We start from the raw sequence: 6,039 nt of genomic DNA, 5'->3' as shown, positions 1-6,039 counted from the left end.
GGGAGGGGATGCGCCCCTCGCCTGCGCACTGGGGCGCCCTCACCTCCAGTGCTGGGGCAGCTTTGGGTGCCACAGGATAAGACATTAAACGAACAGAGAACATCCAGAGGAGGGCCATGAGGATGTTGAAAGGTGTGGAGGGGAAGCCTTGTGAGGAACAGCTGAGGTCACTTGTTCTGTTCAGCCTGGAGAGGAGGAGACTGAGGGGAAACCTTGCTATGGTATTCAATATCCTCATGAGGAGAAGAGGAGGGGCAGGGGCCGGGCTCTTGGGGGGCGCGGGAAACCAGATCAAGACATTCTGGCTAAGTTTAGGGAGGTTTAGGTTAGATATTAGGAAAAGGTTCTTCACCCATAGGGGTTTTGGGCACTGGAACAGGCTCCTGAGGGAAGTGGTCCCAGCACCAAGCCTGACAGAGTTCAAGGTACATTTGGACAGTGCTCTCAGGCATACAGTGTGACTCTTGGGGATTCCTGCACAGGGTCAGGAGTTGGACTTGATGATCCTGATGAGTCTCTTCCAGCTCAGCATAGTCTATGAGTTATGATGTAGGGAGCCTGAACTCCCTAATGCTTGCTGCACTGTAACAAGAGCTACAGCATTGACTGTATTTGGAACATGTACATTGACCATTTATGACTGACTGACTACTGAGTGGTGTGGTCTGGGATCCAAATGTACTCTACGGTAATGTGAATGTATATTGTGTGGGATTATGGAAGCACCAAAGGAAATATAATGATTTAAATAAATGTGAAAGAAAGCAAATTTGCTCTGTATCATAATGTTAAATGCCTTTGTTTCATGTGATTCGTGTAAATTTTTTTTGATGCATCACAGTTTTTGTGTTGAGAAGTAATAAGTATCTATTATGCTTGTTGGATATCTGCAAGAAGATCCACTGAGGTATTGGTTCTTGTTAAAGTGCTGAGTGCTATGAAAACTGGAATGAACCCATCAGGGGAATATATCTATGTAGAATCACCAGCAAGGGGAGTGTGAATAATATTTCTGTTCAAATTGTAGGGTTTATAGTTAGAAATTAGCAGCATGCTAAAATTATTAGATGTTTGATTCCTATTCCTTTTCTTTTGTGATACTTGCAGAAGAGAGTTACCCCTATGATTTGTGCATGTCCTCTAGATTTTCGCTGTTTCAGGGTCCAGTTGCACAGTATGCTTTATTTATAACTCTTGTAAGACTTGGCTTAGAGAGATCAATAGAAGAATTGTGTGGTGATGAAACATTCAAGACAAGTACCAACAGAACCTGAAAAAAAAGAAGAATGTGTTGAGAATAAAATTGGTTTGGTTTCAGAAAGCTTTAATCAACTGAGAATGTTTCAGTTGATTAATTTAGTTGATTAATTTCAGTGCCTGCACTGAAAATACCTATATTACTTGGTGAGGCACAGGTATCTTTTTGGTGAATTACAAGGTCTGGTTGGCAGTACCTGATTATTTTGCCAGACCTTCACCATTCCAGCTAGCACCTTCCATGCTGGTTGTCTGCTCCAATCTGAATTCTTCTGGGAAGCTTAAGTGAGAATTGTTCAGCTATTTCTCAAAAGGAGTTAATAAAAAAATTTTTCAAGGGAGTTTTCTTTTTAAATTCTGTAAACAGTTTGGCTGGAAATCTTTCGTTCTTTCATATTTGGAGAAAGGACTTAGTATTTGGCAGACTCATTATCTTTTACAACCTTAGATATGCTTTCTGCACTGCCTGTGAAAATTTGTCCATCTATTTCCAAGTTACACTCAAGTTTCTCTGGGCCCTGCTGTGCTCAATTTTGACAGATATATTTTCTGTAACTCCCCTTCGCTCCAGGCAATCTTGATTCTAACCTTAGTCAGCAGCAGCTAAGGGAGGCTTTGTCCATAATACTTTTTCCCCTTCATTCTGAGGGGGCTGAACCTCTCAGACTAGAAGCTGAGCAAAGAAGCTCTTTAGACCTGGCCATTGGAGAAGAGGAGCAGCAGCCTGGAACACAAGTTTGATGTCACGCCTGGCAGCTACAACAAGGTGGATGTCAGAGATGTTTGAAGAGGAACAGGAAGGTAAGAAAATGGTGAGGAGAGAAAGCCCTGTGGCTACAAAAGCCTTTTCCTCCAGTGCCTAGTTATACTTTGGGCTTCCAAAGCATCCAAGGCCTTCTGCTGTTTCTAAATAGCCATCGTGAGCAGGCAGAAAATGGGTCACTTCAGTTCTGCTGGTGGTGAGGACAGCAGTGTTTTGTTTCCATCATTACTTTGCTCAATGGTCTCATGGGCAGTTGAAAACTTGATTTTGGGGCTGAATGAGATGCCGTAATGCAGGCCCAGTCAGGCAGCACAGTGGCTGTCAGTGTGGCCTCATGTTCCATCATATGCTTTTTTCTTGGGAAGAGGAGATCAATTTATGAAATTGTGTGCATAAAAATCTCTGTATTAAGCAATACTAAGATTAATAATGTAGTAAAAAAATTGAAAATTTAAAAAAAATTAATAATTAAAGTTCCCCATGTAACTAGTATATCAAGACACATCATGAGACATCAAAGAACTTTTTGCCCTGTTTCCCTGCCTGATTAAGTGCACATGATGTAAAGCATTGTCCTAGTCAACTTAAGGTCTTTCAGGAAGTTTGTTGTCTGGACAATCCTTACTCTTTTGCAGCATCAGTAATCCTTACTATTTTGCAGTTACCTCTGCACAGTGAGGAAGACCAGCAAAGTGAAGATCACATACAGGTTGCTGTCAGCCTGCAGAGTGTGTTTAGAGAACTCAACTCTGTCCCTACCTCTACCGAGGTTCCATGCAATATAAGCCATGTGAGATAAACCATTTATATGTTCTCCATTTTGTGTAGGCTTGAGTTTGAACCCAGGACTTACACTGAAAAAATGCTGGGAATTCACAATTTTCACCAAAGCTTATGCACATTCTGCTTTGAATAAAGGAAATGCTTCAAAACGCAAAGTTGTCTGGAAAAAAAAATCAGGTATTCATTTATTTAGGTAGCACAAATTGGAGGACATTTGTAATCCATTAGCTGCAAAAGAGGAACAATAGACGTGGGTCATATTGTTTATATTGTTGCAAATATAAACAACTCCTTGAAATTAGTTTTCAGATACTGATTTATTTTAAAAAATCCCTCCTAAGAAAATTAATGCTTAGCCTTCAGAATGAGGTATGAGTATTGTTTAAGAAATAAGGGATGGGGCCACATGTAGAGTAGTGAGGATTCTCAGTCAGGTACTGTTCCTTCTGTGAATGGAATGATAAAGGACTTCTCAGATGAATCATAGAGTGATCATGTCATTGGAGCACATTTTTGAGGTATATTCACAGGAAAGCTGAATTAGGCACATGGTTTAACTTACTTCTGGCATTTCCTAGGGTTTGAGATGCTGCTTTTGTAGTTCAGTAATTTCTCAGTGTAACACAGTGCAGTATAGTATGTGTGATACATAGAGAAGTAAATTGTGTAATATATATAAGTAGTGTAATTTCAGTATACTTCAGACACATGCAGTTGGCAGCAAAGCTCAGGCATGCCCTGAGTTAATTTAAATACAAATTACTTTTAGATACAGAAAAACACTCCATTTCCTAAAGTTAAAAGGCATCTCCTGTACTGACTGACTGATAGACTTGCCACTTGGCAACTCCTTTTAAAACTAAGCACTTAATTTAGTCCCACTTTAAATCAATGGGATTTTTTTTTTCTTGACTCCACTGGGAAGAGTATCAGGCTCAGTGAGTTGAAATTACATCCCTCCATCAACCCAGAAGCATTCAGCCCACAGTATTCCCCTCCTGTGCTCATTTACAACTGAAACTAACATACAGAATTTTGAAGTTGCCTGTCAAAAAGCTCTATCCTGCAATTTTAATAAAAACCACCCCCTGTTTTAGGGAATATTACATTTTCATTTGAAATGAAGAATGGTACTGCTTTTGGTTTTAAAAGACATTTCCAAGGAGCATGAAAATCTTCTGTGAGAAGATAAAATCAGGAATTTTTAATTTCGTCTTTTCTCGCTTGAGCCTTTTAATTGGCATTAAGAACTGTCTTTTTATGGAGAAAATAATGCACAGGAGAAATTTTCATAAGTACATAAAAAATTGTAGAGCTAGGTGAGGCAGTACGAAGTTTAATTTGTAAGGAGTTAGGGCAACTGTATTTCTCACAGTTGGTAAGCCCCGTGCTATTTTTTAAGATCGCTTTGGAAAAAAAAGCAAGAGTCAGTTCTTAATTAAAATGAAGGTTGTGAAATAATGTTGCAAGAGTATTCTGCCTTCCGTTTTTAGGCACTAGCCCTCAAGTAAGGGTTGCTGGAGACACTGAGTTCCTTCACTGTCCTTGAGGGGCACTTGGCTGGCTCCCTGTCCTGCAGGAGGCTGCCATACCCATCTCCTTCACCCCAACCCTTCCTAAGGTGACTGGGGAAAGAGCCACAAACAGCAGTTCAGTTTCTCAGGCAGCTTCTGGTCTAGTTGAAAACACATGAAAAATGTTGCAAAACGGCACTTGCAAAATGAGAATTGTCAGAGTCCCCCAGTGCCATCCTGGCAGAATGCTGCTACATTCAGTATTTTTCATCTTGCTTTGCTCAGAGAAATGTTTCAGGCAAGAAGACTAGTCCAAGTTTTAAATCAAAGGAATTTAAGACCATGCTGCTGATTTAATTGCTGTGTCAAATCTGTGCCAGTGCTTATCTATCAAGTTTAGATTTCATTTCATATGATTGTAAGAAAAACAGAAAGGATTTTTCAGAACTTAGTAAGTGTTGGGAAAACCTCGTTTGCTTGCATCTTTGTTCAGGATCTATGTAGCAAGCTTATCAGAGGGAAGGTCCCTGCAGTCAGGGTGTGGTACCAGGTCTACATTGTGCCCATGGGTAGCTGCTGTGTAGAAACGGTCTGTACAAGAGATTAATGCAAACCAGACTGAATGTGCTAATGAAGAATTGCAAGTTGGTAAGAAAAGTGTGCCTTCTCAAGCTCAATTACTTTCTATGGAAAAGTCTTTAATTTCAAACATTTAGTGTATGCATATGGGGAATTATACGGTAGCTGCAGAGGCACATGGAAGCACAGAGAAGCACATGGTGGCACAGAGATGCTTGTCTCCACCGGACCCTGCGGGGAGGAGGTGTCACACAGCAGACCCCTACAGAGAGGAGCCTGCCAGGAGCTGACGGACGAGGGAACAGCGAGTGATCATCCCATCAAAGGAAGTGTGTTGCTGATGTGGCAACACGGGATAGGTCACACCATGTAAGGAAATACTGTGCCTTAGAAGAGTGTATAAAACCACTCGTTGAATAAACGATTCAGATTCCCTGCTGGTCTGAGTCTGAGATTCAATCACTGACAAATGGTGCCCCGTCTGAGGAATTTATTATACACCTATCCGTGCATCTGTCGGTGAGCTCCATGGGACCTGAAGTGTTGCTGCAAGAAGCAGGAACGCTGGCCAGCAATTAATCCCTACAAGTTGTAGGTGAGCCATGGGGGATGTAGGGGATGGAGTATCCCAGCAACAGAATGTCCCAGAGACGTTAAAACAGGTTTTAAAGAAACATGGCAGGAAAGTTGAGTCTACAGATTTGAACAGGCTCTTGTTCTGGGCAAAGAACTGTAATTCAACTTCAGATAGGACCAATATATTTGATCCTTGGACATGGGATGCTTTAGACGCGTTGTGGAACTGAACTACATGTGGCGACGCAGCGCTGATGGAGCTTTTGTGTCCATGGAGGACAGTGTACAAGGCACTCATGGCTCATGCGGCACCCAGAGACCGGACAAAGAAAGACGCTTGTGCCACTGCGGCAGCTGTGCCAACCCCTTCTGCGTCTCCAGTGAGCAACCATAAGTCTGTTGGGGCTGTGAGAGAAGAACCAGAGGATGGCTTCTCATCCCCCGACCTGTTTGATCTTGGAGAGAAGCTGACAGTACCGTAAAAAAGCTCGCCCCGCCCTGCGCCATGCGGCATCAGCTGGAGCCAGGTCGTGGCGAGTGGCTGGAGCCAGGAGGGAGCATGTTCCC

Source organism: Corvus brachyrhynchos, unplaced genomic scaffold (assembly GCF_000691975.1).
Source record: "Corvus brachyrhynchos isolate BGI_N302 unplaced genomic scaffold, ASM69197v1 scaffold310, whole genome shotgun sequence".
In the NCBI taxonomy this organism is placed as follows: Eukaryota; Metazoa; Chordata; class Aves; order Passeriformes; family Corvidae; genus Corvus; species Corvus brachyrhynchos.
The sequence above is the reverse complement of the archived record's forward strand: the minus strand, read 5'-3'. Positions refer to the sequence as shown.